The 13,894-nt window shown below is 37.2% G+C and overlaps 1 protein-coding gene across 3 annotated transcripts in view; it reads left to right on the forward strand.

Annotated features, from left to right (window-relative positions):
- GPR176 (G protein-coupled receptor 176) overlaps window positions 1-13,894 on the forward strand; it is a 341,317-nt gene that overhangs the window by 12,311 nt on the left and 315,112 nt on the right. The window lies entirely within an intron of this gene.

Here is a 13,894-nt window from a genome sequence, read left to right on the forward strand (position 1 = left end):
AGAATGTCAGGGTATCTGCAGGGAAGTTAAGCAGGGAGGGTCGACTCCAGCCTCCAAGCTGGAAGCAGAAGAATTCCGGTAGGGCTTGGTCCCGGCTGGAGGGTGGGTTGCCTGGTCCTGGGCGCCAGGCGGCCCTTGCGGAACGCTTCGGGATGGGCACGGGGTTGTGCCTATCACATGCCTTACCTCCCGGGTACCAGGGCGGAGCTCTGGCCCGACCTCTTGTTTACAAATAGCGAGCAACAAAGCTTCTGTTTTGTTGCTGGTGACTGATGTGTTTTGCGCTCCTATCTATTCCCTGTATATAATTTTTTTTTTTTTTTTTTTGCGAGAGCCTTATTTTGCGCGTTTTTTAAATGGCTGGCTTCTTCGGAACAGCAACCTGCTGGTAAACAAACCTGTGGAGTTAAACTCTATGTTGCCTTAGATATTTTTAAACCCCTAAACAAAACAAATCCCAATCTACTTCTTTCCCGATTTTTTTTTTTTTCTGAAGTACAGCATAAAGACAGGAAAAAAACACAAAACACCACACACAACAAATTTAGAAATACTTGTTAGGGAAAGAAAAGATCAACGAACTGAAATGAGTGGTTAGTAAAAATGTCCACTAGTGTGAGAATTACTTGTACTTCTGGTAGCTACTCTTTAAATGATAAATGATACAATGAATATTCATTTTTGTTGAGATTTGTTGAACATGTTGCATATTACTTGTAAATATGTGGCTTCCTTTAAAATATGAATTCTCTGATGTACCATTTATAAGGATGTAAAAAGATTGTTCGTAATTATGTGTGATATTATGGCCAAGAGCAGTCCTAAAGTTTCAAAGTAGGAATAGATTACTTTTTTGTAGACACCTGTGAATTATCATGGAAACAAAGATAACTGACATCAAAAAGACTATGAAACATCAACTATACTTCAATTTTAAGAAAGAGAAAAAGAAAGAATAAATAACACAATGTAATAAAAAAAAGACTATGGAAGAATTGTGTTTGGAATTTTCCTTTCGCAGCTTCTCTAATTGTCATCATCCTGTCCCACTCTAGCATAATATTTATCTTCCATTTTTTGTCATGAGGGCGTTTTCAGGAGTTGACATCAATGGGGCTATGTGTAGATTTGTGTGTGTATGTTACGATGTGTTTTTATGAGTGGAGTGTAAATGCACATTAACAAAGCGAAAGCTTGTGTCCCAAATATTTTCAGTATTCATTTAACAAACAAACACTGAACACCTACTGGGTACCAGGCACAGTGCACCGTAGATTTTAGAGAGTTAAATTCTAGTATTGTCACATTTACTTAAAGAGTAGATTATTGGGGAGGCAGTAGAAGTGGCTGCATTTTTATGTCTGCATTTATTCTGCATATATATATATAGAGAGAGAGAGAGAGAGAGAGTTTGGTTGTTTTGTTTTGTTTTTCCCATTGGTAACTTTAACCCTGAAGAACGATGGTGCCAGGAGAAATTTTCTCATAGTTTGACTCTAAAAATTTGAGTACTATTGAAATAGAACAGCATGTGTATACAGGGCAGAGTAAATAGTGCACATTTAACAAATATTCTGCTTCCCATGTACTTTCAATTCTGGTAACTTGCATTGGATTCAGGAATTCCTAGGTAAATCTGCCCTTAATTCAACTCTTTTTCCACACAGCACTTTAATTGACATGCAAAAACTGCTTCTGTGGATGTCTTAAAAGAGGAGACTGATTTTTGCCCTTGATCTTTGGTTATGCTTGACTTGGCCTAGCTAGGATTCCCCCTTACACATGACTTAGGTCCTCCTAAGAGACTTCCATTTGCTCCTTTTTATTTTCAGAAAAAGTATAAATATGGTTAAATTTCTAGTAATCAAAAGTCAGAGAACTTGTGCAAAAGTGAAAGGCATTTCTGGTTTTCTTAAAAGCTTAACTACGTAACATTGCACTGTGCACTTGTTTCTGGTATTCTTGATTCATTGTTCTCTGAGGATTTGACCCATACAGACATATCTATGTCATCAAATCCTGGTAATGCCAATTGAGGCTCAGAGCTTAAGTTCCAAAGCCATGTGCAGTCAGTTGCAAGGCAAGTAAACTTGGGAAGCCTAGTTTCATGAAGCCCAAAAATAGAGAAAAATTATCCCAGAAGAATCTAGAAGGCTGAAAAGTAAATGGAGGTTGGACTAGTGTCTAGAACAGCATATGACACTGGTTTAATCTACTTGTTTCCTCTGTGCCCAGACATGGACAAATGAGTTTTTTCCCTTTACATAAATTCACATATACTTCCCATATTCTCTACATGGAATTTTTCATTGGGATTTCCAGAGGCCTACTATTATGTGAAAATAATTTCTTTGTACTGTTGATATCTTACAGCTCTTTTTGAAAAGTGTTTTAGTGCCCTGTATGAGGGAAAATCCCCAACAACTTTTAATAACTATAATATATCCAACCATAGGGAATGTTATTTGCTGTGTTGAAAATGAACTTGAGAATTGTATATAATATTGTTCAAATAATGCCTTTTGAAGGTTTGTGTGAGCTAGTGTCTCAGCCTTCTTTATGCAACATCTTGGGATATCTTCAGATATACCGTAGATTTTGAAAGAGAGTCAAATAATTTAGATTGCCCTTTGATAAATATATGGCACACACCACTTTTAGTAGTGAACAATGTGAAATCAAGGACTCAAAAAGAATTGGAACCATCATTTCCAATAAATGTTTTGCATTTAACTCCTCAGAGTTGATCTTTCTCTTTCTTTTTCCCCACTGTCTTTGGATTCACAATCCAAGTGCCTGGAAAGCTGGACCCCTCTCTGGTGCTTTGACTTGAAAAAGGTCAGTGGTTGTGACCTAGTCTGTTACCTCTAAGCTCCTTCTGGACAAATTGCCTGTTATCTGTTGTTACCATCTTTGGAGGCCTTTAGGAGATTTTTATAAATGCATTTGCTCTTATTTAAAGAAAATCATCACTGTAGACAACAGCCAAGAAGTATGTCTCCTACCCTGAAATTTATTTTAAAATAGAGAAATCAGCCTGCCTTCCTCTTGCCAAACCACTGTATGTTTGGTTCCTGTGTTTAACCTGTGTCCCCTTTCCTTAGCAATAGTCTGTAGTGAACCTTTGGGAAGTTGATGACCCCAAGTAAAGGTCCAAGTTGTCTGTTGTCTGATCCCTTGAGGTGGTTATTGAAGTAATCATTTCAAAGGAAAGGGGGGAGGGTGGTTACTTGTTGAATTGATTTCACAGGTGATGTGGAGAAACACCATTTTTGCTCATGGTAGTCTATAATATTTCAACTAAATTATACTGGGCACCAGCAGTGTTCATGGTACTCGTTTGACAGAGAAATATACTTGTGCTTTTGATACTAGTTGAAATTAATCAGATAACAGCTGGATAATTCTTGGAGTTCCTTAGTTAAATGTTTGATAGAAACAATGTTACTACCAGTTTGTGCTCATAATTCATAATTACGAGGATGATTTTTCATAATTATATAAATAATGCGTTAGCCATAATTATAGCCAATAATAATGTAATATCAACAGTCTATATATATATAAAATAATGTATGATAACAAATATATTGGCCATAATTATAGCCAATAATAATGTAATTATCAATAGCCTTATTATACCTGCTTTTTCTGTTTCTGGTGTGCCTAGAAACGTAGTAGATTACATCAAGAATAAGGTGTCCTGAATTGACCTAAGGAGTTTGAAATGGTGAGCTCAATAGTTATCAGCCTGGGTAGATGAACTCCTAATATACTGACTCAATTTGCCTCATGTTGCCATTGATTTCCATATGCTGTATGCATTCTGCCACCCCACTCTTTTATAATGTAATACGTTAAGCACAGGAAAGCAGTCTGGCCTCCATCTGAATGAAATACTTTTGGTAACCCTTTGCTTCTCCTTTCTAGGCCTTCAATGGACAGCTTCTCCTTTCCAATTCTTCTGGAAATTAAATTCTGTGAAAACTTAAAAAACTTTATCGAGATTAAAATTCATATATTACACATTTCAGCCAATTATAGTATACAGGTCAATGGTTTTTAGTATATTCACAGAGTTATGTAACCATCACCACTATGGAACCCCAGGAAATTTTTATCACCCCCTCCAAAGAAATCGCATTCGCATTAGTAGTTGCTTCCCATTTTCCCTAAGTACCCTGAGCCCCAGCCAACCACTAATCTACTTTCTGTCTCAGTGGATTTGCCTGTACTGGACATTTCTTATGTATGGAGTCATAAAATCAGTGGTTCTTTGTAATTGGCTTCTTTCATTTAGCATTAGCATAATGTTTTCAAGGTTCATTCATGTTGTAGCAGATACTTCATTCCTTTTCTGTGGCTGAATAATATTCCATTGTATGGATATGCCACCTTTTCTTTATCCATTCACCAATTGATGGACATTTGGGTTGTTTCCACTTTTTGGCTATTATTAGTAATGCTACTCTGAACATTTGTGTAGTTTTCGTGTGGATATAATATTTTCAATTCTCTTGGGTATTTAGCAAGAGTGAAACTTCTGGGTCATATGTTAACTCTAAGTTTATCTTTTTTTAGGAACTGCCAGACTGCTTTCCAAAGTGGGTGTGTCATTTTCTATTGCTACCAACACTGTATCAGGGTTCTAATTTCTCCACATCCTCGCCAACGTTTGTTATTATTTGTCTGTTTGGTTATAGCCATCTTAGTGGATGTTAAGTGGTGTCTCGTGGTTTTGATTTGCATTTTCCTAGTGACTAATGATGTTGAGCATCTTTTTATGCTCTTACTGGCCATTTGCATATCTTCTTTGGAAAAATGTTTATTTAGATCTTTTGCCCATTTTTAACTTGGGTTGTCTTCCTGTCAGTGAGTTTTAAGAGTTCCTTCTACAGCTGACCCTTCAGCAATGCGGGGGATAGGGCCATCGACCTCTGGGCAGTCAAAAATCCAAGTATAACTTTAGTCAGTCCTCTGTACTCATGGTTCCAGCATCCGTGGAATTAACCAACCGTGGATCATGTAGTACTGTAGTACGTATTTAGTGTAAAAAAATCTGCATATAAGTGGACCCACGTAGTTCACACCTGTGTTGTTCCAGGGTCACCTGTATATTCTGGGTACTAGACCCTTATTGATACATGATTTGCAAGTATTTTCTCCCATTTTGTGGGTTGTCTTTTCATTTTCTTACTGGTGTCCTTTGAGGCACAAAAGTTTTAAATTCTGATGAAGTCCAATTTATCTAAAATTTTTTGCTGTTGCTTGTGCTTTTGGTGTCATTTCTAAGACACCATTGCCTAATCAAAAGTCATGCATATTTACTGTTATGCTTTCTTCTAAGAGATTTACAGTTTTAGCTCTTACATTTAGGTCTTTGGTCCCTGTACATTAATTTTTGTACATACTGTGAACTAGGAGTCCAAATTCATTCTTTTACTTGTGAGTATACAGGTGTCCCAGCACCATTTGTTGAAAAGATGCTTCTTTTCCCATCGAATTATCTTGGCACTCTTGTTGATCCTGTGAAAACTTTTGTTACCATTGTCCCACTGAAGGATTTTCATAAACCTTTGACAAGGAATAAGTAAGAGGAAAATAAATCTTTTCCCCCACTGGCAATTTACTTTAAGTGCTTTAAAAACATTATCTAGGGACTTCTCTGGCGGTCCAGTGGTTAAGACTCCGTGCTTCCAATGCAGGGGGCACGGGTGCCATCCCTGTTCAGGGAACTGAGATCCCACATGCTATGCAGCGTGGCCAAAAACAAACAAACAAACCAAAATCTAGAAACAGTCTTTCCCAGAGGCATGGAGATGAATGACCTATCCAGTGTATTAATAGAGACATAGTTAAATATAATCAGTTAATTGCTTTTTTTCTGTGTTTCGTGGATTCTTCTACCTAGTCTAGCAATTAGGCCCCTTTTCATGTGTGCTAATGTGCCTTGTCTCTGTTAGGGCTCAGTCATTTGTAACTGCTAGGATGTTAATAAATGATCTGGCTACATCATAACTCTGTTACATTAACGTTGTTTCTAACAGGAACTGCTGTCATCTAAAGCAGCTAACTCCAAGAATAATTGCAACAATTTCACCTTTACAAAGGTTTCTACAGCAGTGAGCTCATTGGAGCAGAAAGACGTATTTAAAGTTTGGTCCACTGTTTTGTTTTTCTTTTATCTGATCCTGTTTTGTTCTGGACCTTAGTCTGTGGTCATGTGCTAAGGAAATACAGAGCTCCTTTGTTTAGGATTAGAAATGTAACCCTCCCCAATCAGAGCAGTGTTTATATCATGTTATAATATTCTTTTACAGGTATACCTTGTTTTATTGTGCTTCACTTTATTATGCTTCAAAGATAATAGAGTTTTTTTTTTACAAACTGAAGGTTGTGGCAACCCTGTGTTGAGCAAGTCTTTTGGTGCCATTTTTCCAATAGCATTTGTTCACTTTGTGTCTGTGTGTTACATTTTGGTAATTCTTGCAATATTTCAAACTTTTTCATTATTATTATAATATTTGTTGTGGTGATCAGTGATCTTTGATGTTACTGTTTTAATTGTTTGGGGATGCCACGAACTGTGCCCATGTAAGTCTGCAAACTTAATCCGTAATGTTGTGTGTGTCCTGACCACTATACTGCCTGGCCATTCCCGTCTCTCTCCCTCTCCTCGGGCCTCCCTATTCCCTGAGACACAGCAATACTGAAATTAGGCCAGTTAATAATCCTGCATTGGCCTCTAAGTTTTCAAGTGAAAGGAAGAGTTGCATGTCTCTCACTTTAAATCAGAAGCTAGATGATTAAGTTTAGTGAGGAAGGCATGCCGAATGCTGAAATACGCCAAAAAAAAAAAAAAAAAAAAGGCTCTTGTGCCAAACAGGCAAGTTGTAAGTGCAAAGAAAAAGTTTTTGAAGGAAATTAGAAGTGCTACTCCAGTGAACACACAAATGGTAAGAAAGAGAAGCAGCCTTATTGCTGACATGGAGAAAGTTTTGTTTGGATAGAAGATCTTACCAGCCACAACGTTCTCTTAAGCCAAAGCCTAATCCAGAGCAAGGCCCTAACTTTATTCAATTCTGTGAAGGCTGAGAGAGGTAAGGTAGCTGCAAAAGAAAAGTTTGAAGCTAGCAGAGGTTGGTTCATGAGGTTTAAGGAAAGAAGCCATCTCTATAACATTAAAGTGCAATGCGAAGCAGCAAGTGCTGATGTAGAAGCTGCAGTAAGTTATGCAGAAGATCTAGCTAAGATAATGAATGAAAGTGGCTACATTAAACTACAGATTTTCAATGTAGAAAAAATAGCCTTCTGTTGGAAGAAGATGCCATCTAGGACTTTCACAGCTAGGGAGGAGAAGTCAATGCCGGGCTTCAAGCTTCAAAGAACAGGTTGACTCTCTTGTTAGGGGTTAATACAGCTGATGACTTGAGGTTGAAGCCAATACTCATTTACCATTCTGAAAATCCTAGAGCCCTTAGGAATTATGCCAAATCTATTCTACCTGTGCTCTGTAAATGGAACAACAAATCCTGAATGACAGCACATCTATTTACAACATGGTTTACTGAATATTTTTTTGGGGGGGAGGGCTATCTTTTTATTTATTTATTTTATTTTTAAAATTTTTATTGGAGTATAATTGCTTTACAATGTTGTGTTAGTTTCTGCTGTACAACAAAGTGAAGCAGCTATAATTTACTGAATATTTTAAGCCCACTGTTGAGATCTACTGCTCAGAAGAAAAGATTCCTTTTAAAATATTACTGCTCATTGACAATGAGATCTTGGGCACCTACTCGCCCAAGAGCTCTGTTGGAGATGTACAGTGAGATTCATGTTGTTTTCATGCCTGCAAACACAACATCCATTCTGCAGCCCATGGATCAAGAAATACTTTAGACTTTCAAGTCTTATTCTTTAAGAAATACATTTTGTAGGGTTATAGCTGCCATGGATTGTGATTCCTCTGATGAATCTGGGCAAAGTAAATTGAAACCTTCTGGAAAGGATTCACCATTCTAGATGCCATTAAAAACATTTGTGATTAATGAGAAGTCAAAATAACAACAATTAACAGAAGTGTAGAAGGAGGTGATTCCAAGCCTCGTGAATGGCTTTGAGGGGTTCAAGACTTCAGTGGAGGAAGTGATTGCATTTGTGGTGGAAATAGCAAGAGAAATAGAATTAGAAGTAGAGCCTGAAGATGTGATTGAATTGCTGCGATCTCATGATAAAACTTTAATGAATGAAGAGTTGCTTCTTATGTATGAGCAAAGGAAGTGGTTACCTGAGATGGAAGTTACTCCTAGAGAAGATTCTAGGAAGACTGTTGAAATGACAACAAAGGATTTAGAATATCACACAAACTTAGTTGATAAAGCAGTGGCAGGGTTTGAGAGGATTGATTCCAGCTTTGAAAGAAGTTCTGTGGGTAAAATCCTATCAAACGGTATTACATGCTACAAAGAACTCATTCATGAAAGGAAGAGTCAATCGATGCGGCCAACTTCACTGTTGTCTTGTTTTAAGAAATTGCTGCAGCCCCCCCAGCCTTCAGCAACCACCACCTGGATCAGTCAGCAGCCATCGACGTGGAGGCAAGACCCACACCAGCAAAAAGATTATGGCTTGCTGAAGGCTCAGGTGATGGTTAGAATTTTTTAGCAATAAAGTAGTTTTTTAATATATCTGAACACCTATTAAATAGATTTTCTCTTTTAGACACTCTATTTTACAAACACCATTAGGTATAATTAGTAAAGTAGTACGAACAATAAAGTTTGTAGATATTTTTAAAAAGAGTTTGGAATAAAATGTACCCATTGAAAAATTTTGAAATATGGCAATAAAGTATTTTTTAAATTAAGGTATGTACATTGTTTTTCTAGACATGCTATTGCATACTGAATAGTCTACGGTATAGTATAAACATAACTTTTATATGCACTGGGAAACCAAAAAATCCATGTGACTCACTTTACTGCACTATTCCCTTGATTGCATTGGCCCAGAACTGAACCCACAGTATCTCTGGGGTATGTCTGCCTATGTTGACAGTTAAGGTATAGTAGAACATTTTTGATGCTGGTAGACAAAGCAACTAATTTATTGTCTGGAATTTTCATCTTCAATTAAATTTTTTTTTTTTGATTCTAAAGTCTCAACTCCAAATATTCACAGTTCTGCAAGAAATATCCTTTTACTTTATTGGGTGGAATTTTTAAGAAAGGGAGGAAATTTGTCTCAAAATGGGAACAAACAGATGTGGCTTTGTTTTTCTCTGGGGTGTCCAAGTCTCTGAAATTATCTCTTCTGCAGAGTTTGCCAAAGAGTTTCTCTACTTGTCATTTTTCTGAACACGCCATTTAGATTGGTTGTGACTGGAAGCTATTGTGAAAACCGTTTTATTGTCGAGGAACTTCCAGATTGGCCGGGCGGAAAATCTTTATCAGTCATAAAGTGTAAAAACTTAGAGGAGTTTTTGGCTAGGCTGAAAGGCATGAGTGACTCTAGGTGAAATTTAGAAGTAAGGATTTGCCCTAGGCAAAACTAAAAAGTAAGAAAACTATCTTCAGAGAATCACCCATTTTCAGAGTTTTTATGTTCTCGTATTCACTCCATCCCTTTTCAGATACCTCTTGTTTTCTTGTTGTCCTTTTGGGTGCCCAGTGACCTTGTCCTGAATTGCTTACTTGTCCTCTCTCTTCCAAACTTAACAGAAATTGAATTCCATTCCCTCATGGTGGCATGTTAAATAAATAAACCACTTTAGATGTACATGTTAACAGATGTTATTGCATTAATACATTGACCATTAAGGGTACTTAAAAAAAAAGTTTACTGTCTTAAGCAAAAAGGGTGACTAAGTTGAGCATTTCATATATTTGACAGGTGTTGAGAAATGGGTGGAGTGGATCTTTTTGGAGCCTCTAGTGACATCATCATATAGGTAAGCCTGTTATGGATGTAGGGCGTTTAGAAAAGTTGAGGGTATAAGCATACACCCTGGCATGTAAAGGAGCAGGAGGGTATCAGTTGATACTAGTGTCTTATTCTTTTTTTTTTTTTATAGTTTTAATTCCCTCTTTTATAATTTCAAATGTATTATTTCAGATTGTTATCTTGGGATGCTTATTGTGTCTGCTGATTCTCTCTTATGGTGGATCATTTCCTTGAATGTTTGTAAGTTTTTGATTGTGAGTCCATCTCCTTTTTCTGAAAGGTACTGTGAGGTCTTGGCTGCAGAAGTGGCCTCCAGCACAGTTTCACGTTTACTCCTGCTGGGTGTTAGAGGGTTGTCACTAGCCCAAGATCTCAACCACAGGAAAAGGCACATTTCCTTGCCATCTCTCTGAGGTAGAGGATACAGTTTTCACTCTCTCTTTCACTGAGGTGGCCACTCTTTGAGGATTCTGGATTTACGCAGGGCTTTCCATTCCAACTACCTGCTTCAGGGGGGTCCAGGCTCATTCAGTCTGTGTGTGGATGTTGAAACCCAAAGTTAGCTGTGAGGGCCTAGTTCCTGGTCTGAAAATCACCCCTCAGTGCAAGCTCTCTGGTCTCTCTTTTAGGCAACTGGGGATTTCCTTTTATTTCTTATAAACTCAGCTATGAATTTAAAGATGTCTTTTGTTTTATTCAACACTTCTAGTTGATTGTAGCAGTGTTCTAAGTTCTGCCACGTTGCCAGAATCGGAAGTTGGCGAATAAGCAAAACATATTAAAACAGAAGGTGGGATGATTGCTAGATTTGATTCTAGGAGATATGCCACCATCAAATGGGGTGGTGGCATCAGGTCAGAATAAGAATACCTTGAAAGATTAAGGAAAATAAGTTAGAAAGTGGATGAGGGAAGAGAGCTCAAGTAAGTTTAGGAATCTAGTCTAAAGAACATTAAGAGTATGTCAGCCATAAAAAGGAACGAAATTGGGTCACTGGTAGAGACGTGGATGGATCTAGAGACTGTCATACAGAGTGAAGTAAGTCAGAAAGAGAAAAACAAATATCGTATATTAACGCATATATGTGGAACCTAGAAAAAGGGTACAGATGAACCAGTTTGCAGGGCAGAAATAGACACAGATGTAGAGAACAAACGTATGGCTACCAAGGGGGGAAAGTGGTGGGGAGAGGGTAGTGGTGGGATGAATTGGGAGATTGGGATTGACATATATACACTAATATGTATAAAATAGATAACTAATAAGAACCTGCTGTATAAAAATAATAAAATTCAAAAATTCAAAAAAAATGCAAGTAAGATAAAGACTAGAGAAAAATATAACAAAATATTAATAATGTGGATGGGCTTTATGGGTAACTGAACATGTACTATATTCATATTCATAATAAAAAATAAAATGAGATAATGTATGGAAAAAAAGAACATTAAGAATATGTATATTTGTTTATATATTGCTGATATTTGACAATTTCAAACATTTGACCATTTCTTTTTACTACAATTTCATATGGTTCAAACTGAGTTTTTTTTTCTAAACAAACATTTGGGTCAACATAAATTAGGGTTAATAGTAGCATATTTTTAAAAATTTATTTATGGGAGAACTACCTGATTACAAAATATTAGAATAGAATATTTATGATATACAAATTCAAGTTGGATATGAAGAATGGAATCCCTGTTTTGTAGGGGGCGGGTACCTGGGGAGTGTAAAGCAGTCTAAAGTTAAGTGGGAGTTTTTGAAATAAGAGTGTGGAAACCCATGTATATTAAAGTACCTGTTTCTGATGAACAGTGTGGGACTTCCATAAATTTTTATTGAACGGATGAGTGAGTAAAATTTGTGTTTTTGTTACTTTACACTCATAAAACATTAAAGTTGTTTCTCTTTCCTTTTAATCCTATAGTTCCTGGGTGTCTGAGAATGTAGCTCCTAGGTCAAATGCAGAACCCACAACTTTGAGGGTTAATAGGATAGAGGTTGGGGGCACACTTGGGATTTTTAACCAAAATAGTCTTAAACCTAGTTTTAACCATTATACTTGAACTAGTACTATACCTGTTGTGTAACTGACTATCTCCTGGGTGACTCCTTTTCCTAGACTTAGGTCAATTAGTAATTGCAGGACTTAATTAATTATGCAGTTTTGATTTGTGTTAGTTTAATTCTACTAAAATTCTACCATGAGGCTAGGGCATTATAAAGGATTACTGACAAAGGGAAAATAAGCAAAATAAAGCTTCCTTTAACACACTGTAAGGCATGGACAAGACTGAATAAGCCAAGGGTGTAGCCCTGAACCCTCTTAATTAACATCCCCCTCCCTCCAATATGTACACAAACACACACACACACACACACACACACACACACATGCACACACACAGAGGATTTCTTTCAGGAGGCCTCTAGAACCAAAAACTCTTGAATGTTCCTGCTCAGGAATTTTGTTGTTTTCTTTTGCTTTTGCATTTACAAGCAATTTCCAGGGAAATGCCTTCAAATGGACTCAAGCAATATTTTCATTGGTGGCCACACTTGAGTCTAAGGAATCTTGGGAAACGGGCCTATGTTGAAAACTTGCTTCACCAAATCTGAGACACCTGAAAAACTTTTCAGGTTAATCTGAACCACTAATGTCTAGGTACCTTAGCACTTCAAATAAATTTCTAGTAATGGTTTAACATCAGTTTTAGAACTCAGTTTTTTAAAAAAAATTACTATTATTTCTGATGAAAGGTTTCTCCTGAGGGGCAAAATTACAGAGGTAGAGGCAAAGCATGCAACCTATAAGGTTTCTCTTTTGGGCTTCTCTTTCTCCTTTTTTTTTAAGAGGTTTTAAAAATGCAGAAAAAATATTAACAAATTATAAGCCCACCTTCAGAAATAACAAATGGCAACATTTTGTCATATTTGTTTCCTATATTTTTTATTTTATAAAAATAAAATGTTATAGGTACATTTGAATCTCCCCTCGTGCCTCTCCCTAGTCCAGTTGCCTCCTTCTCTTCCAGCGCTGATGGCTACACTGAATTGGGTATCCAGTGTAAACTTCCTCTGTGTCTGCGTCCTGGTGGTGCTGCCTGATGCTGGCCTGCGATCACGTTTTTGCCAGTTGATGCTTAGTCGGCACCTGTGGCAGGGATAGATGACTCCATGTGCATTGTTGATTTCCAAGTGATGGTCACCTTATCTAGGAAGACAATATATGTGGGCAGTTTAGGACCTTCATAGAGGGTCTTTAATAGGGAAAGACAAGGAGAGTTTTGCTAACGGGAGATGGATGCTTCCTGTGCAATGCAGGTACCCTTGACTCACCTGCCAAATGGTAACTACCAATCAGAATACTGCTTTAGCCTTACATTTACATTGGGTTTTGTAGTTTATAACAATACCACATTATTCCAGTCAATCATAATGTGAATTATGAAATAATGTAGGCACAATTTTCTGTTTTTATTTTCTCAACGCATCCTTTCCCTCTAACAGCACTGCTCTCCCTCAACAACTCGTGTTCATACACCGGGGAGCCTCCCTTCCAGTATTTATCAGGGCTCTTAATTGCAAACAACAGAGCCTCTTGTCAAAAGAAGGCACAGCTATAAAAGCATTCAGGAAAGGAAAACATTTTATTTACGAAGATGGATTGCAAGGGAGTTCAGGTTTTTGAAGGGCTGGCTTGACAAATGAAATATACAACAAACAGTTATTTTAAAAGAAAGCAACCACAAGATTACCACGTTTACAGTTCCTATGTTCAGTGTGGGGGAAAAAAGCAGTTATCTCACGGGAGTGTTGTAACCTCAAAGATTGTGTCATGTCTTTGGATGGCAGCACTGTAAAAGTCAATAAAGTTGCAAAACAATAAAGTTGTTTTTATCAGGAGTCAGTAAGTTACAGGAAAGGTTCACTATTTCAGTAATTT

The sequence above is a fragment of the Balaenoptera ricei genome, chromosome 2 (assembly GCF_028023285.1).
Source record: "Balaenoptera ricei isolate mBalRic1 chromosome 2, mBalRic1.hap2, whole genome shotgun sequence".
Taxonomy (NCBI): domain Eukaryota; kingdom Metazoa; phylum Chordata; class Mammalia; order Artiodactyla; family Balaenopteridae; genus Balaenoptera; species Balaenoptera ricei.